Genomic DNA, 25,005 nt, shown 5'->3' on the forward strand with positions numbered 1-25,005 from the left:
CGGCAATAACCAAAAAGAAAGTCATCACCTATTATAATACCTAATAACACATCTTACAAAGTGCTTCTGCAAAGATGCCTTACTCAATTCAGGACCTTGCACTTTAAAAGCTGGTGTTTTGGCATTGTATAAACTAATAAACATAATACAGCAGTGATGACCTTATTGATGAAATCAGGCTCACGATTTCAAGTTGGTATAAATTTTCAAGAGCGTGCATTTTAGATGGGAAAGCGTAAGAGACAAACAATCAATCTTTAACCTTTCGGAATAGATACTTTTTAAAATTTGTCACGCTCTATAAATTCGTCACAAAGATAGTGACAAAGTACAAAATTAAAACACAATAAAAATTTTAGTGGGAAAATCCTGAAACCGAAGCATTTGATTTTCTGTTAGGTCTCGGTGTAGAAAATTATCGTCAATACCATTTATATGTATATCCTCCCTATTGATTATCTTCTCATTTATATTTCCTCAATCCAGTAGCCAAGTATTGAACCTATAAGGGTTGAAAAATTAAAACACAAAATCCAGTAGTAACCTTTTATTAGTTTATCCCATTAATAATAAATAAGTGGCAGAATGTTGAATGAACTTTCACAAGCCGAAAATGATACCTGCGTTTGCGGAGAATAATTATTAATAGAAGAGAATAATAATTAATAGTTCAGACGGGACGAAAATATGGTCGCTTCATTGGTGTGCGCTATTCTTTATTTTTGAAGGCAATAAAAAAAATATTGCATAAAAATAAAATGCCTAAAAAACTGCGAAACTGAATTTGGGTATTTAAAAGACTGAAAATAATTTAAGATACTAATTTTAGTAACAGTTTATAAAACGGTTTTCTGCTATAAGAAAATTTCTCTATATACAACTTTTCTAATATCTTTATAGAACACATGTCGGCGCTGTTTTAATGTATTTCTTTTACCCTAGAAGCTTATGGGACCCGGGAGTGAATAGAGGTGCTGGGTAACGTAAATTAACTATAAAATAGTGAAACAGCATCTGTACTACATACCTAAATACAACAAGCAGCTACAGGGTCTTTTTGAACAAAATAAAGGTCAAAAAACCCTAAAAAAAAATAAAATCGTTCTTGGTTTACTGCTTATCCACTGAGCTAGGGCGATGTTGCCATGTTAACCTACAAATATAAACAAACTACTGAAATTTATTTTTATATGGGAAAAAGGGTTGAAGCTATATTGAAGGTTATATTTCTTTAAATGTAGATAACTATTTTATTAAAATATACTTCAACGTAAGTAATAAGAAACAAATACGTCTAAAAAGTGTATCCTATATAAGAAGAGAAATCCCGGAAGACATCTATATTTATCTGCCAAAAATGATAGCAGTGTTTTCACGTTATAATAGTGAACGGGTTTCACTATTTCTACACAAGCTAATACCCATCGATGATACCAGCAGATTCTATTAGTATGAAAAAGTACATAGAGGGCTCGTAAATGTTGAGCACATGGAGGGAGCTTAGGTCGTGTTGGTTGGTTCAGGTGTAACAGTTCGTAGATCTTACCTTAACACACCATGGTTCACTAAACAATCCACCAGTATTCGGCGATTGAAACTCATCACTAAAAATTCGCTGATCCTAAAAGCACAACTGTCACAAGCCATCGTTTTTGTTTTGAAAAGCACTCAGCAAATTTAAACATTTAACAATAACAATTGAAATATTTAACCATGTTATCTAAGACATGCATGCACCTTTATAATAAGAAGACAAGAGACAGAAGGTTTTACAAAATTTTGGCGATTTTATTGGAATTTTTCGTTTTTTCTAAAATTTTCTCAAGTATTTAAGAAAGAAAGACCTAATATTTTAGGAAAAATCGATAAAATATGTAGTTATTTAGTGAGCTGGTTCCCAGAAATGTGATTTTAAGCCACTAAACAGTGTCATTTACTTTATATGCCGTAAGTATGGTTGTTTTTTGTATTTAAGCTGAAAATGGTTTTGTAAAAATCATTATGAAATGTATTATGAAGCTATAATTTTAACCTTTTCGACATTGCTGGCTCATAAATGTCCCAAGAAGAACACGACACCAGCCCTTCTTTCTAATGCATTGGGATGGGATAATTCAGTATTGGGGATATCTCGAACGGGATTCCCGAGCTACGACGTACGTTCGCGGCATTTGTAGAGAAGGTCGGTGGCTCTCGAGGTGTGTACGTGTTTTTGATTCATAAACCGGAAATAACCTTATATATTGGCTGTATTCAAAGTGCTGCTAGTAGTTTGAGTAAAAGGTAAATGATATTATCCATTTTTAATCTTTTTATACAATGTTAAGCACAAAAAAATGGTCAGTGGGATATATGTTACATCATGCGAAATTCCAAGGAAATAATAAGCTCACCTCAGCAGTGTTGAATATACGTTGTTTTAATATTATTATTGTTTTGACTATCATGCCGCCCAACTTGGGTGACGCAATTTGTTACTTTGCTTTAGATGGCATTTTGTATTTTCAGTCAGATTCGCTCGTACCGCCAAACTGTACACTTACAAATAAAATTTGTTCCTTCGAAAAATCAAGTTGTTTAATTCTTGTAAATTAAAACAGTTAACAACAATTTTACTTATATACATATATTCCAGCCGTGTTATAACGCAGGACTTATTTATCCGTGCAGTATGTTGTAGTGTAATAATTATTTATTCGATTTTAGAAAAAATCAGCGATTATCAGCAGTGAGTTGCAGCACCTTGTTGATAATTTATCGGATGTGAACAGGATCCTTTCCATGTTCCAAAAGCGGGTCTTTGTCAGAATGTGATAAAAATGAAGACGCGAATATAGATATTATGGAGGATGAATCAAGCAGCTACAAGAATCAAAGAAAGCCCCTGGTCAAAATGACGGTGATTACGCGTTTTTTTTTTAAATTTTTTGAACAAAGAATATTTTAATTATTTAAAAATTATTAAATTAAGACACTTTATCATTGAACCTTAAAAAAAGACAAATAAATAACAATAAATATCGGTGTAATATCGTCTTATTAAAATTATATAATATCTAAATATTCTTTCTTCGATATTTCAGGCTACGAATAGGATATCGAGATACGGTTTTCACTGGCCTATTTAGCTATCATTTCACTAAATTTTTATGAGAAAAAAGTCATATTATTGCATTTAATTTTTTAGAGAATTTTGCAATTTTCTGTTATTAGATCAAAAACGCGCTCTAGCGGCATTACTAAGAACTAGGCATATTACAGATAAGAGGGATTTGATGGGGCAATAAATGTTTTTTCCACTCTCACGAGATGTGTTAAAATCCGTTCAGTCGTTTAGGAGTTGCAGCTGTTTATTTAAAGGAACATTGAATTATGCCCCACCACTTTATTTTAATAGATACGTCACAAAGTGTTAAACAAAAATTACTCGAGTAGAGCTCAGCTTTAAAAAGCATATATTTTTTCGTAACATTTACTGGGTAGATTTCAGTGAAAAATCACTTAAAATGTTTAAGATACGACGAATAGTTTCCAAGATATAGCACTTTGCATTCTTATCTGGCCACCCTGTACAACACGAGCGCTTAACAAGCGTACTGCAGCTTGCCTTGAACTTGGTGAGGGTGTTTTCGAAAACATTTTAAATTAGTGGAATTTTGTTTTTTACTAGTATTTGTTTGTGTTGCTTTTAAAACAAAAAATCTTATAAAAAAACTGGTTCAGAATCGGATTAAAACATATGGGTTGATTTATCTTACTTTGACCTTTGAACATGTTCCCAAAATATTTCCGTTTCCTCCCAAAACACCCTTTATATCTGATGAATAGTGTTGACTTGACTATAGTAAATCCTAATTGTTTTTTGAGCAGTTTTGAAATAATAATCGGAAACCATTGATCACATCAGGCACCGTAACGATATTTAAATTTTATGTATTCTTTTAAAAGAAATGATTAAATACAATTTTTAAAATATTGCTCTAGTGTCTCAAAACGGCCCTATATACTATTTGAATGAACTTATATTAGGTAGCGTATAAAGTAGGTTTTGCAGACAAAATTTGTTTGTAAACTAATAATAAGTTAAAACGTCAAAACCATAATTTAGAATGTAATTTAACTTTAACTTGATTCAAAAAGACGTTTTTTTGCTCTGAGTATATACAGGGTGTCCGGAAAAAGGAGGCCAATCCGCCGGCCATAAATAGGGTGGACCAAAATAATGCGACTTTCGTTATGCCATTTCTTAATTGGGCGCTCGGTATTCAATATACAGGGCGTCAAAATAAGAAATATAGAATCGTTTTTTTTAATAAGTCGAGTGTTTCATAAGATATTAAATTAAAATTTGGTATGAGGGGGTTTTTTGGAACGAGAAATTGAAATCCGTTCACGGATTTGCTATACCTTGCAGAGGGTGCCACCTGCGGTATATTGCATGTGTTAAAAATACCAAAATTTTTTGTTTCCCTGTATAATAAAGTTCTAGTAAAAAATTCTAATTATCCAATCTTTTGTCAAAAAATTCTATCCAAATGTCGGCCTGAGAATCCGTTTATTAGATATCTTAATTTTAAAATCTAGATACTTCTTTCTAAACAAATTGGCTGACCTTGGGATCCAGTAACTTTTTACGTATTGTCAAAGTAACAAATTTAAACGCTTCTGACACTCTTTACAAGCTTCTTAATTACTCCTAAAATAAATCTACGTTTTTTAATTACATATTTGTATTTGGTGTTTTCTTACAACTTATAAAACCATAATGGCCCATAGACCAAGAAATGTACCCTTTTCCGAAATGGCGAATATGTCTTTGATGTTTGGCAAGTTTTAGATATTATTGTAAACGGTAAATACCCTAATTTCATTCATCGGACATTCCCAAATCGATTTCATCCCAAAAGAAAATATTTTTTAAATTTGATTAACTGCCTAAGGGAGACTGAAAGTTTCATCGAAAGACAGAAGGGTAATTGCGGCGGACCTCCTGCGGTGCAATTAGGGCAAGAGGAAGCATATTTAAGACTTGACGAAGAATCACCAAACGTTAGTACTAGGGTTTTGGCTGAACGGGTGAGGATTGAGAAAACCGAGACACATAATATTTTACGGAGTTCAACAACTTTACCCATTTCATCTTCACCCGAATACCCGACGATCCCGAGGCAAGACTTGCTTTTTGTACATGGTTATGTGAAATGAATAATAGAAATGTGGATTTTATAAGGGCGATTCTGTTTACTGACGAGGCCACATTCACGAGAAACGACATGACAAATATCCATAACGCACGCATATTGGCTGAAGAGAATCCTAGGGCTATAGTTGAGACACATCATCAAGTGGGCAGGTGTTCTGGATAACTTTCTTTTAGGGCCTGTCATTTTACCAGGTAATTTGACACCCTGTATATACAGGGTGGTCCAGTTCAAGCGTCATTAATTTTAATATGTGATAGAGAATTGAAAAAGAAATAGACTTTCATTATAAAATTTTTCTCAGAAATGTTTAATAACAAAGATATTAAACATTATCTTTCGTTTATTTATCATACCTTTTAAACTACCAGCTTAATTTTAATTAAATTTCGCATGCAGGTTATTGTAGTGAATTGTCAATTACTGATGAAGTCAATTTTTAAAAAAATTGCCAGTGGCGTAATATACGGGACTTGGTTCTTTTTTGTCTAAAATCTGCGAGGTGATAAAATATTTTTTTATAAGAAGTCAACTGTTAGATTCTCCATTTAATTTGAAACGAAAAGTTACTCTTGCAAAATTATGATTTAAGGCACTGTTTTCAAATGTTTTACCACAGATTTACAGAATACCAGATGCGAAAGATCGCGGATATAAGCTCCCGATATTCGATGCCCTTGAAAAGGATGGTTTGGACTGGCCGCACCAATGCATTTTTAAGTTTTTTTTTTCTGTAGGGATAGATGTTCTGCACTATAATTTCGCTTGGATATTATAATGCATTTATAATGTCAAAATAGAAATAGGCTTAAATAAAACAGAATGTAAGGGTTCTTGAGTACATTTTTATTTCATTTAACAGATTTAAGGATCTTATTTAATAAAACATTAAAGAAGAAACAACATTTTTTATTTTCTTTTAATTTTATCTGATTTTTTGGCAGATGATAAATCTCTGTTTGCGAATTTTAAAGTATAAAATATTTTAAGTCATATAAATAATTTCATTCTTTTTAATCACATGGGTGAGTAAAAATAACGCTTTTCATTATCTCAAAATATGTTTGTGAAATTTTTTTATAAATTGTTCATTTGGCGACTTCAGACCCCTTTCAATGTTTTCGATAACACTGTCACTGTCATTATGGTACTGTTTAAGTCTAGTAAATAAGTTGTTGTCTAAAACATTAGCATCACTGGCAAATTTTAAACAAATATCACGTTTATGAATTTTTAGAGTACTCTCACGAGATGTGTCACAGACGTAAATAAATGCATTTTGCGTTGGCAAGTTTTCCTTTTTGTAATCACAATCTTGCAGGGTAATTGCTTTAATTTTTTGCTCTGGAATATTTTTTTTTTTGCAAAGTCGCAGGTTTAGCATTATTCAAATGCTCTAAGACAATTCCTAAGTCGTCAGCACAATTCATGTGATTTGAATGCAAAAAAGTTTGACAAAAAAGTTTTCTGAAAGCCCTTTCAAATTCTATTGGAGTTGGATTTATGGAATTGCCTTGTTGTCTAGTACTGCCAAAAAAAAAGTCTAAACAATCCTGGTTGATTCTTCTCAATTTAATATAGCTAAAGCCCAAACTAGAAAGTTGCTGCCAAAGTGCTAGTACAGCCTTTAGTGTTATCATATAACAAGTACGAATTTTTCATTTTAAAGTTACATCTGTTTTTTTTTTGTTAAAAATTTTCAAAAATTTTCGTTCCTCCACCACTGTGGCTGGAACAATGAAGATATACACACTTATACCCCCCATTTCAACAAAAATAATACTAAAAAAATACAAATATATTATTTCAATTTAATTATTAATCATAAACACGCGTACTACGCAAAGAAAATTAGAAGCACGCGACGGGAAGGCTTGCAGCAAATTAAACCCCTTGCCACCGTACTAGGCGGGTGATGGGAATCCATCACCCAGGAGGCGTGTCTGAAGTCTGGCGCTCGCACGCGTATTTTCGATCAGTTTTGCTTCTGTATTCTGTAAATCTGTGGTTTTACTTTAATTGTTCAGAAATACCTGCCAAAATGTTGCGAAAATTTATAAAAAAAAGGAAATCGGGCTTGGATTTGAAAAAAAGTTGAATATAAAAGATGTCAATGAACAAAAGTTACCTTAAGTCATTATTTTATTTGTCAGGTTTAATCTAAGATTCAAACCTAATTTTCTTTTTTTTTTAGTTTTTGCAGCAATTTTAACTGGCGTTTCTGTACAATTAAACTAAGATATTTTAGACAAAGTGCCTTTTTTTCCAAATTAAACAGTTGACTTCTTATAAAAAAATATTTTATCGCCTTGCAGATTGGAGACAAAAAAGGACCAAGTCCCTCCGTATGTTACGCCACTGGCAATTTTAATAGAAATCGGCTTCATCAGTACTTGATAATTCACTACAATAACCTGCCAAATTAAATTAAAATTGAGCAGGTAGTTTAACAGTTATGATACATAAACAAGTAATTATTCTTAACTTTAGCACCCTGTATCTTTGTTATTAAATATTTCTGAGAAAAATTTTATAATGAAAGTCTATTTCTTTTTAAATTCTCTATCACGTATTAAAATTAATGACGCTTAAACTGAACCACCCTGTATATACAATATCTTAGAGGTTAATCAAATAGGATTCGTTCCTATCATGTCGTTCTACATCATGTCGATTATTGCCATTGGCTTCTGGGAATGGTTAACGAAAACCATCAATTTCTATACCGAATTCTTTGGACAGGCGAGTCTACTTTTAATAGCACTGGTGGGGTAAATCGCCATAATTATTGATCTTGATAAATCCCCATTGGATGCAAGAAGTTCAGCATCAAGGACGCTGTAGTATAAATCTTTGGTGTGGTATAATAGGTGGCACAATTTAATGAGGTACTATGAGGTAACATCTAGAGTTCAAAAGAAACACATTGTCAATTTTATTGGGAGATGTAAATCTGGATCTTAGGCGCAATATGTTTCTGCAACTTGATGGTTGTCCAGCGCATTTGGCAAGAAATATGTGAGAACCCCTAATTGCAGCATACCCATTGCTGCATTTAGGTGTTAAATGCTGCATTACCATACTTCCCATACTCAATGTATAGAAAGAGGAAGCCTGTTTCTATGGCCAGCCAGGTCACCCGACTTGACCGTTTTAGATTTTTCCCTTTGGGGAAGAGTAAAAGACCTCGTTTTTCGGACCAGGCCTACATTCAGAAAATATGATCCTCAGAATTCAAAATGCGATTCATGGTTTGTCTAGAGAGGAAATTGATGATTGATATGTATCGTTATCTCTACGAAGGAAAAATTGCATCTACGGGTGAACATAGTGGCGCCCATTTTGAAAATCTAGGACGACACTAGAGCAATGATGTTTAAAAAAAACGGTCTAAATACATCTATAATATAAAAGAACGCCGCCTCGCGGATTTTCGAAAAACTACTTATATCAAGTTTTTTCTTTAAACGAACATGCATTTAAACACAAGTTTTCTCAATTCGACTAATGCAATAGGAATTTACGACGATTTTTGTAATTTTAATTTTTTAATGGTTAGATTTTTTTTAATAACTTTAGTTTGAGTAGTTATATCTAAATGCGGTTTTTACCAATCTGTTCAGCTTTGTTCCCTACTTTTAATAGAAAAAAAAATATGTATCGTTAACTTGTTGAATAACGTAAATCCCCGAGTCAATGCCCCTATCGGATTTTAGCGAAAGCTAACAGTAATATTTTTTTTATATAAAAATAAAGCAGTAGAGAGCCTTTTAACCAAAACTTATTTTAGAAGAATCGGCCCATCCAGAGCCAGTTTTCAGCTGTTTTTCTCACTCAAGCTAAAAACTCTTCCCAACACTTTACAAGTATTTGTTAAAACTTTTTTGTGTGGAAATGTTTGAAGATTATTACAATAATATTTTAAGATGCCCGTTATTGCAAGGTTTTTGAAAAAATTGAATTTTAAATTTTGAAGTAGCTGTAACGCCCCCTAGTAGCCGGCCAATGAAGGTTCTACGATTATTAGTTTCTGAGATACAGCCGCTTACCTCGCTTAAGTGGCCGCCTGGTACATAGTACATCCCATCTCTTAACACTTGCACTAAAAAAACATATTCTGTTAATTATATCTTTAAAAAAATTAACTTGAAGTACATCAGCGTCATTCAACCCTAGGTTTAGATTAAGGAATGCACAGTGTTTTTTTAATGTCACAATAAATTATTTTTACATAACGGATTATAAAGCTAAGTTGGTCATGCTTCGAAATGTCTTGAGTGGTATCAAAAATTCTTGAAAAAAAAAACAATCAATTTTGAATTCTTTGAGGACAAATAAGCGGTTGAATTAAGTTTTGAAAGAATATTTGTCACTTTAATAGTTTGTGAATTTTAGATAATTAAATTAAATACCTAAAAATATTTTTAACAATAAATATGCGCTCTTCTATTATTTCACGCACATGTTTAAAATTTCGAATATGTGTTAACTTGTATTCTGTAGTGAATTGCAAATACACATTTTGTATTGTTCAGACATACTTAAGACCCTAACGTACCATAGCATCACTGTACGTTATTTTTAAAAAATTGGGTTTTCTTTCATAAACTTTAATTTTTATTCCGCTATAATAAAAACTGGTAGGTTCTAGGAGTCAAGTAAATTCTTCAGAATATTGGCGCGACTATTAAAATTGACATAAATAGTAGTAAATAAATATTTCAAGTAGTCTTAAGTTATCGTGTTTAGTGTGTACGTATAAAATAAATCGGTTAACTATTTTTGTACATCGAGTGTTTTAATTTACACCTTAACGGTGAAAACGCTACAATTTGAAAACATACCTGACCTCACTACAACAGGTTTTTAAAGTTGCAAAATCAATGTCTGAGGGTTTTTCTGCAGTTTCTGCTGTGCCACAGGGCAGTAATTTGAGGTCGTTGCTATTTTTAATTCTTCTTGATAGCCATCCAAGGGTGGTAAAACACTGGGAAAGTCTCCTTTTTGTTGATGACTTTAAGATCTAGAAGTTGCAAGAAGATATAAGCTTTATAGACAACTGCTTTAAACAAAATCGATATCAAATTTACTTATTTCATAAATAACAAATTATTAATTAACAAAACAGAGATAAAGGATCTTCAAATTGTTTTTCAAAGTAATATAAAATTCAATAGTCATTTTGAGAATATTACTAATAAAGTGTATGGTGCACTTGGTATTGTTATAAGGAATTCAAGGAAATTCACATATATTAATGCTACAATAACTGTATATAATGCACTACTAAAATTTGATTTGATTAAAATTGTACAATAGAAAAAATTTAGAAAAAAATATTATTAAGTTATCTTTATGTTAACATAGGTAATGTTTACCTGTGCATAGTTTTGTATAAAATCATGCTAAAGGACTTTAATATTCAAACTTTAGAAATAAGGAGAACTACATTTTTCAGAGTCAAATAGAGGCCTACCAGATGAGATGCTGTAACTGCACTAAAAAAATCAATAAAACTGATAATTTAAATATTTAGAAATATGTTTCCTTACATTCACTTAAAAATAAAAAAATAATTGTAGCTTGAGCTTTGATAGCTTGCTACATCTATAAATGCTTATTCTGCTCTACATGTTGGATAAAAATATGTTTAAGTAAAATCTGTACTGTTGTGACGAATTTATGAAGAGTTATCTATGTTGTTGGGTATTACATCAGTAATACAGTAAAAATGAATTTAGAAAATACTATGTCATACACTCAAATATTGAAAAGAAGATATATGACCTTAAACTTTTAACGAAACCTTTTGTTATTTGATTTAATGTAAGTTTGATTTAATGTAAGTTCAATTTACTTGAAGTATAGTAGATATTTTTTATATACACAGGAGCTGAGAATTAATCAATTGATCTCTGAGCTTGTTTCTTCTTTTCAATACACTACCTCATTTTATTATAGATAATAAACTTGAAAACGATGAGAAAAGCCTAATTTTAAAAAATTTTAAATTTCTTAGGTTGATGTTAATACATGCTTTTTTAATGAAATTTTATTAATAATGTTGCAAGCATTCCAAACATTAAAAGAAATAATGGTGATGTCATTTGAAAAAAAAGTTTAGACGTGATTTTTAGGGGATCACTTGTCGGGGGTAGTGTTTATAAGTAATTTTGGGTATACATTTTCTTTTAAAAAATTATATTTTAAAATAAAAAAGTTACAGCCTGTGACGTTGATAGTGGAACACCCTGTATAAATTGAGTTTTCTATAAAGAAAATACATATTAAAATAATTATTATTGAGTCTTAATTTCTTTGAAATGTCTTTTTTGTTCTTGAATGGCTGAAGAGCTTCTATCTTTCTTCAAGATTCATTGTATTTAGGTCCAACGTAGGAAGATTCGATATTTTTCTTTTATCATGAAAGTGAAAACTTTAATTTTAAGTGATATGTCATTCATTGTTAAGTTGGCTCAGTTTATAAGTCCTTGAGATGAATGGCTTGATTTGGATAATGCATTCATTGGTAGCTTCTACCAAATAAGAACTATGAAGTAAGACATTGTCTTTGAAAATTGGGCATGACACTGGAGCATTCAATTGGCCTGGACTGGATATCAACCATTTTCCATCCATAATTCTATTAACTTGAATATCTTGGAGTTCTATGCAAAAAGGGCGACACATTGTAGCATTATGCAGACAGTATGAGTATCTTTACATAAATACTCATAGAGTTGTAGTTCGGCAGATGATTTATCCATATAAGAATACTTCCTATAGCTAACCACAAGGAATGGTTTTTGTGGTAAGTTTAAGAAAAATTGATTTTGGCGATACAGAATAGGTATAATTGATACTAGTGATATATATCTGATTCGACCAATGGTAATACTAATCTAAAGGTAATAATTGCACCATTTGAGTCAAATTAAATTTAATTTCAATAATCTAAAAATTTAAAATGTTTTAGATATTAACTGGTATTGGCAAACTATCAATTGTTAATTAATTTTTTAACAGATTTATTTCTTTTATTAATCCAGTTGGATCAAGTATTGAATTATGTAATGTGTTCAACTTTTCCAATTATATTATAATAATTATAAATGTATTATTTGATATATCATTGATATTTAATTGATTATAAAATGTAGTTCAAGATATTGATAACTATTTGATTGATTGAGTGATACTTTTTTAATTGTAATATGCAACCTTTTAGAATATATTGATTTGCAGATACATTTTTTTTGTTTTTCAATATGTATATTTGGGTTTATTTGTCTAATACTATTTTCAATTCGTTTTTCATAAGCAAATAACGCTAACAAGGTGTTTTCACATTCTCTCATATAAATAAAAATCAGTATTTAAAATGATAATTTAAATGTTCTTTTATAATAAGAGTGAAATCTTATCTAATTTGTACAGTAGTATTTCAGGGTTATTATTTAGATCATGGAATTTTATTCTATTTCCATCAGTTTTAATTCAATATAAATGTATACAGGGTGGCCATTTGAAAATGAAACAGAGCCTATTTTGGGTCCCTCAGAACTTTTGCGAAAAAATCCTCGGACCCGTCAATTTTTGATTCAACGGGGAAACATTTTTTTGCTACTTTCGCCCCCCCGAGGACAAAGCCCTAGCGGGGGTGACAAGGCCCCCAAAATTTTAAATGGAACGGGGGGTCGAGTGATACGATGACCGATGATAGACCTTATTTTCAAGGTATTTTTATGTGGATTATAACCCTAAAGTTTTAAATCGTTACTATTTGCCTAGTCGATACAGGGGCTAAGAAAAGTTACAAAAAAATGTTAAAAAGTATAATTTTAAATAAAGGGCTTAAAGATAAAATCAATCAAGTAAATGTTCAAAATGTTGGCCTTCGACTTCCATACAATAATACAGGTTTTGTTCAAACCGTTCCCGTACATTTTGCAAAATTTCTGGGGTGATTTGACGACATTCATCAATTATTCTTTGTCGCAAATGGTCTAGCGATGTGCTGATATGCTGGCTAGCATACATTTTAGTTTTTAAATGGCCACATAAAAAAAATCTAACGGGCTTAAGTCCGGGGAACGAGGAGACCATTCAATAGCTCCTCTTCTTCCAATCCATTGTCCTGGAAACGTTTGGTCCAAATATTAACGAACCCTTGCAGCATAGTGGGGTGGCGCCCCATCTTGCTGAAATACTAGACGATGTTCCAAGTACTCGTTGTTATTTTCTAGTATCTCCACTAATGCTGGATGAATTGTATTTTCTCCAGGTACATCTCTCCTGTTAAATTGCCAGGTAAAAAAAGGGGCCTACGATATGTTTACCAAAAATGCCAGCCCATACATTTAATTTTTTAGGATGTTGTGTATGCACCTCATGAAATATTCTGGGATTTGAATTAGCCCAATAGCGACAGTTGTGACGATTCACAGTACCGTTTAGGAAAAAGGAGCATTCGTCAGAAAAACATACAATAAATAGAAAGTGTGGATCATTGGCGGCTTGTTCAGATACAGTTTCACAAAATTGTACTCGCCTATCAAAATCGTCTTCGTTTAGTCCTTGTACGAAATGCATTTTGTACGGATGAAACTTGTTTTTTTTTAATATCTTCTGAATGCTGCTTCTCTTAATACCAGACACGGTTGATAACTTCCTTGTGCTCAGTGTAGGATCTTGCACAATATGGCCTAAAATAGCAACTTCTGAAGCTTAATTCACCACTGGATTATCTATTTCGCGCTTTTTATTAGCCACAGACCCAGTTTCCCTAAATTTTTGAACCAATTCCAAAATATACTTGCGATGGACCTGTCGATTAGGGTGTTGTAGTGCGTTAAAGAGCTGGGTAGTTCTATTAGCATTTTCATTGTTCGCAAAGAAAAGAGAAATTATTTCAACTCTTTCAGCAAGTAAATAAACCATTATCACACTCAATGTTGTAACTAACTAACTTTAAAGAGCTATTTGTTTGACACACTATGATCTGACAGCAGTAATTGACAACCACTATTAAAGAGTTACTTATTATATTAAGTATTATGTCACTTATAGCAAAAATCAATTTAGAAATTTTTATCTCACACGCTCAACAATTGAAAAGAAGAAGAAAATAGACTTATTCACGTATTTAAAAGAAATATGAACTTAAATCTGTAACGATACCCTTCGATATACTTAATTTAATTTAAGTTCAATAAATTTTAAATACAATAATTTACTTGAGGTATAATAGATTTTTTATATACCTAGGAGCTGAGGTTCCATCTATTAATCTCTGAGCTCGTTTCTTCTTTTCAATATCCTACCTAACTTTGTTATGAATATTACAATTAAAAAACGATAAAAAAAAAACAACAAGAAGACCTACTTTTTTTAAAAATACCTAATTTGAACCAACGTTTCGGTAGTTATATCTACTACCGTTATCAAGGTAATTACAGTAAAATTAAATTAAATTAAAAATAAAATATACTTATCTTTCAAATTTTCAGCAATGTAGTCTCATCAAAATTTCTTCCTAATTTGAAAATACTTTATATACTTTTTTATATGATTTTATGGTTACTTTTTTAAAATTAAAGGGGTGTGATCTTTATGTAAATTAATCATAGAAAATACATGAATATCAAATATTTTAAATCATTAATTAATTTTGAGAATACCCTGATCTACTTCTCTCTTTAGCAAAGGAATCCATGTATTATGAAAATCAACCGAACAAGTAGCTAAGCATTTATCTTCATTTAACATTATAAATGCACTTTCCTTTAGCTTACGTAATTTTGAAATTGGTTCCTTTGCTAAAATTGAGGAAGCATTCCAGTCTATTCTGTGGTTATTGTCGAATGCATGTTGTGTAATTTTTGATTTTTGAAAATCTTTGTTTTTTATGTAAGATTTATGTTCATTAATTCTAAACTTCAAAATGTTGCTATAATAACAGTCTCAACAATAACCAAGAGTTCTCTTGCAGAATTGGCATAGATACCTACGGGTATTAAAAAAAAAACCGAAAGTACGGTTCACAATGTAGGAGAACAAAATTTTTTGTATTTATTTAACTGCTAAATCTACAAGCATTTTTTCCATAAAAAATGTTGACATGTTTTTTTAACTTTTATTAGCCCCTGTATCGACTAGGCAAATAGTAACGATTTAAAACTTTAGGGTTATAATCCACATAAAAATACCTTCAAAATAAGGTATCACTCGACTCCCCGTTCCATTTAAAATTTTGGGGGCCCTTGTCACCTCCGGTAGGGCTTTGCCCTCAGGGGGGCGAAACTAGCAAAAAAATGGTTCCCCCTTCAATCAAAAATTGACGGGTCCGAGGATTTTTTCGCAAATGTTCTGAGAGACCCAAAATAGGCTCTGTTTCGTTTTCAAATGGCCACCCTGTATATTCCGGATAAATATGAGCAGCCATTAATTTCATGGGATCTTGTGTATAAAATAATAACAATATAAATGATTTTTTCCTGAAACAAACCTTTTTTTATTCAACAGCTAAAAGAAGAGAACTGGGCTGACGTTTTTGGCCAGAATGATAGCTAATGGGATGCTTTTAGTTTTCCAAAGAAACTAATATGTCAGAAAAATAACAAAGATCTCTATAAATATAATAAGGAAGTTAGGGAAGTAAAGCATCAATTAGATGTTTATTTGATGATTTTTCCAATGTATGCAGATAGATACAAAATTGTAAAAAAAGATTGAGATGACAGCAGCTAACCCTAGAAGCTTCTTGTTATGGTCTATAAAGCTCAAACGAACTTTTAAGTATTCCTAAAAAAGCAAAAGATAAATTGAGCTACGAAAATGACATATCAGCAAGTATTATCAACATTTGCATTCCAGCAATATCTGAAATTTTTGTGAGGGAATGAGGGAATATATATGTAAAAATTACAAGGTCAAATTTCAACAACAATTTTGTAGTTGAAATTTGACCATTTGGCATCCAGCCCTGCTTGATTAAAAAATAAAATTTTGCAAATTTTTTTTTTAAATCAAGCTTGCCTTGATACGAGCATGTTTTAAATTTTATAAGTAGGTAAAGTAGTATTTCTAAGCAAGATATAAAAAAAGGTTATAAGAAAAAGTTGTTTAGAATGCAAAATTATGCCCGAATACCGAAATTCATACCCATAGGCCTACTTGATTTTTACGTTTTGTGTACCAATTAATTTTTTTATTCATATTTAATTATTAGAGAACTAATTTATTATCTTATAGTTAAATCACTGATCTATGAGTTACAAACCATCCTCAAAAATATGATTGTAATAAAATGTACATAGTATGTCTAATTTAACAAGAAAAATTATTTTATTTATTTATTTTAAATTTACTCAAAGTAGCTACCTCAAAACATGTTTCAAACGAATTATTGAAACATTTTTCAATATCTTTCCTAAACATTTTAAAAGAATTTCTAATTTTTCAATGGAAATTTAATTACAAGCATCTCTAATTCTTTGTCTTAGTAATTCCCTGTCATTTGCTAATGGCTCTGAATAAACAATTTGCTTGAGCCGGCCCCATAAAATAGGAATGAAAAATGGTTAAATCAGGTGACCTTGGCGGCCACCCAATTGGGCCGCGTCTTCTTGATCCATTGATTTGGAAAAGTTCTATTCAACCATTCTGCTACTCGAGTAGTGGAGTGCGCTGGACAGCCGTCGTGTTGAAAATTCTTTGATCAACTGGTAAAGGTTCTAAGTATTCTTCAAAAAATCTTTCCAAAATTTAAAGATACATTGATTAAAAAATCCTTCATCCAACTATGGTCCAATAATACCTAAATGAAAAGATATGGAGCACCATGTGATGACTTTTTGAAAATATTGCCTCTTGTCATGGATTACAAAGTTTGGCATTTTCATTGGAAGTACCTTGGTTTAAATGCTTTATATTGTTGGCATGATAAATTCTTTGTAATTCAGATTTGCTTATGTTCAGCACCGCCAACCTCAGCAATTGACTCCAAAGCAAGGATTCTAGCAGCATCGTTGTCATCATATTTTTCTGCTTTTTCTTTCATCTCAACACTACCCGTAGCCTCAAAAAGTTTAATTAGTCGTCTCGCAGAAGATATTGTTACTTCGACTTATTCGCGGATATTTTTCACGAAAAAAAGGATTCAAAACGTACTTTAACGACATACTAGTTGATTTTTATTTCAATTCAATTTTCAAATTTAATTTTTTCTCTAAATTCCGATATTATTAATAACTTTTATACATTTTAAAGTTAGTAATTTAACTTGACAATGTTTTATAGTAGCTGCTACATTTAATTGAGAATGTTTACATTTTAAAAAGTTCGACAAAAACTCGTAAATGCAGCAAAAAAGAACCCAATAAAATAAGCGACATGCATTCCATGAGCCCCAAAAAAATTCCTACTGATCGTAAAGGAAATAGTCCAGGGGCAATAATTTTTAAAATAATTTTCACTATTTTAAATATTAATATTGAAAAGTGAGAATAAATAATTAAATAAATAATAATTTAAACGTAAAAATCAAAGTAGGCCTACGGTTATAAATATCGGTATTCGGGCTTAATTTTGCATTCTAAACAACTTCTTATAAACTTTTTTTATATGTTCCCTAGATATACTACTTTACAATGCTTGATTTAAAAAAAATTTAAATATGCAAAATTTAATTTTTTTTAATTAAGCAGGGCTGGATGCCAAACTGTCAAATTTCAACCCTAAAATTTTTTGTAATTTTTACGTACAAATTCGCTTATCCTGGGATGCACTGTAGACTGATCAGCCTACTTCCAAGTTTTTCAAAGCTGTTTAAGTTAATTGTTTGCAATCAGCTTCTCAGCTTTTTAAAAGAGTGCAATATTTTGTCTGATAATCAATATGGATATCTTGAGAGTAAATCTACACAAACTACCATATTTCAGTTTCACTTGTGCAGTCTTGAGGAATTTGGAGAGGCAAAAGCTTTCATTGGAAATATTTTTAGATCTTTCTAAGGCATATGATTGTTTAGATAGAAATTTATTAATAAAGAAATTACAGTTATATAGGGCGAGAAATAATTCCTTAAAATGGTAACTACCCTATATAGAGACTTTCACTCTTTGAACAGAGTCCCTACTATATGGGCATAAAGTTATTTAATAAACTTCCACATAAAATATAAACTATATATAAAGGTGAATACCTAAGCATGTAAACTTATATGTAGTTATGCCAGGGAGATGTTTTTTTTACTAAATAGGCCTTTTTTGGTGATATAATTTTATTTTATATAAGTTTTCATGTATAATGTTACTTCATAGTATAAAATAAAGAAATATATTATTATTATTATTTCCTAATATAAGTGTATCTATATAAATAACTTCAAATGGTTTCAAATGTCTATTATATTTTGATTTTCGACAGATTTGATAATTATCAATATATTTTTCATTGATTTCCAATAATAGATAATTTTATTAGAGTGAAAGTTTCTTGAATTCTGCAATGAATAGTTTTTCCCTTATGAGAAAATTGAATTATTCGATTTTTTTCTTCAGGTTTAACATTATTTATTACTTGGTAAAATTCAATTAATGTCAATTCATTAAAATGGTTACTTAAAACTTGTTGGAAAACTGGATGTAAATCTTGTAAGAAAAAGCAAATGAATTTTTTTTTCTAAAAAGAAGATCCTAAAGTTATTATAGGAAATACTCTTTCAAAAATATATTGAAAATTATCAATGAATTGATGAGTATTAATAAATATTACCATTAATTTTTTCACTATTTTAGAGAATATGCTCACTACTGAATTGGGCCTGTAGTTATTTATTTTTCATGTCCAACAGAGCACAACACATAACCCAAATCCTTGAAAAAATAGTACCCATGCTTTCTGCTTTGTATAGGAGTAGCAACTATTTAACTAGGGGAAGTAAATTTAAGATTTATAATTCTTTTTTTTTAACACATTTTCAATACCTTTTGCCAGTTTGGGGTTTGTGTGGGGAAACTAACTTTAATAAAGCACAAATATTACCAAATAGAGTTGCTAATGTATTATTTAACTATGATTGGCTCACCAGTATTAACATGATTTATCTAGAACTGAATTTACATAAGTTGTATAATTAATTTGTTAGATGACTGTTTGTTGGAGCATTTATAGGGTTTATTATTTATTATATTACTTAGAAACAATTTCTTATTTATATTTGTTTAAATTTATCACTTTATTTTTGTTATTCTCGAGACCAGTGCTTAAATGCACTATTTAGAGGTTTAAATTATATTTAACACAAAATTGTAACTTGTAAGTTTGTTTAAATAAATAATTTTCAAAAAAAAATTAAACAGAAATGAAGGAGACAAAACAAGGGACCAGTATTCCAGAATATGTCAAACCAGAGATAAATATTACAAGTAGACATCTTACAAGTAGATATTGAACACAGCCCTATATGTGACTGATATAATCTGATTATTATGACTGGACTGAAAAGTGTGATTTTAAAATCAGCAACCCTAAGATAAGAAATCTCAGATTTAATATGGTCTTTTTGCATTTTAATTGTATAATTTTATAACTCTTGGTTATTCAAAGTAAATACATTCTCCATGCACCCCACAAAAAAGAAGAATATAAATCTCTCTCAAGACAAGTGGTATCCAAGAGAGTCCTAATCTCTATAAAAAATGTCACATCAACTGCAAATATCGACCAAACTGAACAAAATATCAAAAGCCACAGAGAGAGCCCCCAATCTTTACTTGTGATCTCCCAATAATGGATCCCTATAACCTTGAAAGAAAAAGATCAATGATAAAGAAAGCATCAAGTTTACAATAAGTATCACATGATTGACCTGGTCAAAGAAATGCCCTTTTCCATACACTGCAAGCAAGTGCTTTGTTTACAAAATAAGTCTTTTAAGTAATCTTACCACAGCAATCTCACCATTTTAAGAATATAAGAATATTAAAAAATTAAAGGATACAGTTTATCTGATTGCTGCTTCCTTTGATCTTTTATGTGCTAGCTTTTTGGTAATTATTAAAATTGCAGAGCTCTGAACTGAATAAGTTGGCAAAGACAGATATACAGTATCTTCTAGTGAATTAAAAATTAGTTTTTGTTATAGGGTTAATACTTGGTATCTGTTTGCTAATACTATTCCAGGCCTTTTACTAATTTCATTATTATATTGTTCCATAAGTTTTATAATGATAGAAGTAATAAATGGTAGAAGCTGTTTATTTGATATAATAAATATTATGACTTAGAATAGGGCAACAAAAAAGCAAATACCTATACTCTCAAAAGTGTTATAAACTATATAATTAAATTTCTAATTACCTAAAAGAAACAGGGATATACATTTCTTAGACAGGTAAGTGACTGCTCCCTTACCCAATTTATTCAGCAAGTGTCAAACATTAAATCAGAAATATTTTAACTTACGCTATTTTAAATTAGATACATGGGTCCTCCTTGCATGGATCCCCTTCGCCATTGCTGCCTCCTTATTCAGGAAGAGAGTTAAAATCTCATCTACCAGCCCTATGCACGCCACTTTCTACCTTGCCGTCTTCCATGGGTGCGTACACGATAAGCTGGAATTGTAAAAGGGTCTTTTTTGGAATTTCACACTTATTTTCTGACCATTGCCTACAACGTAAAGGAAAAACAATAGAATTAATGGTTAGTATTCAAGAGGTTTGCCGCCTTCTCACATTCAACACTGTTGTTACTGACAGCTGCCAATGCTGTCTGTCAATACCAAGTGTCAAACCAAAAGAAAACAAACTAATGCTTCATCCAGATGTTCGATATCTGTATCGACGCTACCGGTCGATATTCATTTGGGATTCATTCTTCATTCCCTCGAAGTATCGTACACTTTTGTATATATATGTTACCGCTAATATGCATAATAGCTAGACATATTGGGAATTATGCGTAAATACTAAAACCGTTGGTAGTTATGCAAAATAACGGCGCGTATCAGAAATTATCGATAACTACTAAAATCACTTAGATTCAATTAGAAATGAAATATTTTATAATTATTAAAGATTTCTTAATAAGTTTTTATTATTATACGTTTATGGCCACGGTTGCTCCTGATTTGATGTTATGACATAGTATATGAGCAAACTATATATTATATGAGTGAACTTGTGAAAAGATCGGCTTAAATCGCATTTTTCCCATGGTGCGGGACAAACAGCACAAGTTTTTACTATCGCAATGGTCCACAAAAACACTCAAATACTCATTTTTTCAGTCAAACACTATAGAACAGATATAAAAAATAGAACTTCACAAATGCCGTGTTACCATTTCAAATTTTTTGAAGCGATTTTAGGAATAAGAATGTTAATAACTTTTTTTGCTTTGAAGACCTTATTTTTGAGCTTAGAATAACATATATCTATTTCTACTTTTTATTTTTAACCCAAAATCTAACATCAATAAATTAATATTATTATATGTGGAGGAATTATGTGTGGAGGAAATTATGTGTGAGACTTCCTTCGCGTCTGGAGCTGCTTACGTAATCGTTAAGTACGATTCGTACTTATTAGTAAATAGCATATTTGGTGCAAATATTTAATTAGGACTTTGGCAGTGTTGTGGTTCACATCTTGTGTTAATTATAGCTGAAAATATCCTCTTTTGAAAATGCGTGTAAGCTTGACAACAGAGTGTGCATATGTATTTTGTAAAACAACTCTGACAAATTCTAAGATTTGATATTATAATTGCAACAGAAGTAACTCGAAAGGTAAAATTTAAAAATATATAAGGCGAACTAAATCGGCCCACTTATATTAATTATTATTAATATATAAGTGGTATAATTATTAATATTATTAATTATTAACAAAATTGACATCATGGACAAAATTACTACAATGATAGTTTTAAAAACCTATTTGTATTAAGAAGATTTGTTTATTGTAGGTTTTACTGGAAAGTATTTAAAAAGATATTACAAAAACTGGAGAGAGCATAAAAATGCATGGAACTTGTTCATCTCACATTATAGCAACTTTTATTGAAAGTAGTAAGTTTAAAAAATATTGTACACAGTGGCGGACTTACCGTAAAGAAGATATAGTCTATGGCCTAGGGCAGCAAAATTCAAGGCAAATTAAATGTAAAAAAAGTATTGTTTGCATTGCATTAAATTGTTTGTTTCAACTTTCTATTACAAAGTGTACTACTGAAAGATCATGTTCTGCCTTGAAATATGCTTAAAACTATCATTGATCTTCAGTTGAGGAAGGAAAACTATTCAGTTGTTGATAGTAGTCAGAGTTGTTTCTGTTAATCCGTGATTCTGCAGTTAAAAAATCAAGACGCAAAAATCTGTAAATGTGAGTATTGGTGGTTGGCTTAGCTGTAATAATTTAAATAAAATAAATGAGATTCTTAGCATTGTTTTTTTTATTAAGGTTTGTAACCCACTTAAAATAATCAACAATATTATTGATTAAGCACTCACGCCGCCAATATTCGTTATCATTGTCTGATGGCGGATTACTTCTATGTGTTTGCTTGTGAGCAAGACGTGGAACCGACATTTCTATGTTCAAATCCATTGCAACAGCTCGCGCTTTTTGAAGCATTTCATTGCTCATTACTCTATCAGGAAACTCGTGGTCATTTCTGAGAATATCTTTGATATTTTAGATGTGTTCTCCCACCGAGATCATGTCGATCGATTTAGCTTGCAGTGCGCTAACTACTGGTTTTAAAACTGCTGAATATTTGGCTATTGTTTGTAGAGCAATAATAAACACTTGTTTTGTAACGGCTGAATGCAACTGATATGCAGATTTTCCGGTGGCATATATTTCCTCTACGGATAACGTTTCTAGAGATTTCTTAAACTCTGTGAAATTTTGAGAAAACTTTCTGATTGATTTGTATTTTTCGGATCATCTCGTCTCACACATGCGTGATAGGTTTGGAGCGTAATTTCGACGTGTAGACGATTCTCTGAAAAACTTTATAACATCTTTTACAGTGGCGAAAGAATTTCTAATTTCTGGCATTTCGTTCGCATCATTCACAACAAGGTTAAGTTTGTGACTTGAAAAATAAAAATATAAAGCACTAGGATATTTTTTTCTCAAAATGGCTTGTACGGCACCCTCTTTCCCAGCCATTGTAAAACAGCCATGGAATCCACACCTTTCGCAATCTTTGATTGGGAGGTTAGAACTAATCAAGAAATTGTCAATTGCTTTAATCAAGAAATTGTCAATTGCTTCGGCAATTGCTGAAGCATTTTGTGCTTTTAGTTCAATGAACCCTACAAACTCTTCTCTAATTTTCCTTTTGCTTTCGTCGTAAAACGCACCTCTATTGACAGCTGTTCTTTCCCAGCTAGGTCTGCTGTTTCATCAGCTAAGACTGAGTAAGCCATGGTCTTCTGAACCTCACTTATTATATTCTCCTTAATAACTTCGTCACATAAATTTATCAATTCGTTTTGTATTTTTGGAGATGTGTAAACTGTATTGCGACGGCACTTTCCTAGGTGACTCTTTAATTTATCATCCCCTGAATTGATTCTCAACTTCAATAAATCTACTAAAACACCCTCATCTGTTTGTTTTCTTCTAATTGGCATATCATGTGTACCGCAAAATACTATACAAGAAATAATTGATGACAATATTTGTCTGTTTTCATCGATTGCTTTTTGGTGTCCACTTTGCAGTTAGATGTCTACAGGAACATTTTCAAGAAAATTGTTGGCATCATTTGTCTCTGTTAGATGAAGGTTGGTCATTGCATACTTTCGGCAGTCTCCATGCATATTTTTGAACTTTATATGTGGCCTAACCATAAATGATCCCAAAATTCCTCCATGATGCACCATGGCTAATATATTCGAAGATTGATCCAACCATGCATGATTAAATTTTTTTTCAAATGGCTTGCAAATTGCTTTATTTTCAAATCATTTTCAAAATCGTAATTTCTGGGCAGAATTTAAGGATTTTTTATCCAACTCCCTCTTCTTTTCCGTCGATACCTGGGTAGCCAACCCAACATGACGACCCAGATCATTTCCATGATATCCATCGTCCACTATAATTTCAGGATCGACGTTGATGTCATAAGTTTGTTGGGACGTCGATGGAGAAGAATAGTCGGCAACAGATATATAACAGCTTCTGGAGAATGTGACGCTTGTCCAATGTTAGCATGTAATGATCTTGACATTAAATGAGTAGTTTTATCATAGCTGTCATTTTCATCACTTCCACTGCTACTTTTCCGAAATTTTTTTCTTTTTTCGCGTGTTGTCCGTAAAAAATGGATACACAAAATTACTATTACGGTGTTTAGGCATAGCATGAAAATACGGAAAAAAGATATCAAAATAAATATAATAACATTACATTCAAATATCATTTACTTCGGACTTATCAGTTAAAGTAATATTGCTATATTCAAAATTTGTTAACTTTGTGGTTTGAATTAAGAAATCAAATAGTCATATTAGGTTTTGTTTTGTTTTGACTTACCCCTTTCGAAGAATTTACTGATATCAATTTGACAAAGTAATATTTTCAGTATCAAATTGTTGCGTAGTAAACGTAAATTCGTGTCGGCGCAACTTAACTCTAAAACACTATGGCGCATGAAATATTGGCTTGTATTAAGCTCCGAACTGAATTGAATTGTATTCGTTGTCTCGTCGTCCCGTCGAATTGAATTGCCTTGCTCTGCCTCACGATCCCGATTATATATTAAAATATTCCTGCTCTCGAAA

The 25,005-nt window shown here is 31.3% G+C and overlaps 1 long non-coding RNA gene across 1 annotated transcript; it reads right to left on the reverse strand.

Annotated features, from left to right (window-relative positions):
- Positions 1-532: 532 nt before the first annotated feature.
- On the reverse strand, positions 533-20,889 carry LOC126749297 (uncharacterized). The gene is made up of 3 exons (XR_007664993.1): positions 20,670-20,889; positions 10,046-10,224; positions 533-1,153 (listed from the first exon to the last, which is right to left on the reverse strand). It is a non-coding gene; the product is annotated as an uncharacterized LOC126749297 (long non-coding RNA).
- Between the last annotated feature and the right edge of the window lie 4,116 nt (positions 20,890-25,005).

Source organism: Anthonomus grandis, chromosome 24, assembly GCF_022605725.1.
Source record: "Anthonomus grandis grandis chromosome 24, icAntGran1.3, whole genome shotgun sequence".
In the NCBI taxonomy this organism is placed as follows: Eukaryota; Metazoa; Arthropoda; class Insecta; order Coleoptera; family Curculionidae; genus Anthonomus; species Anthonomus grandis.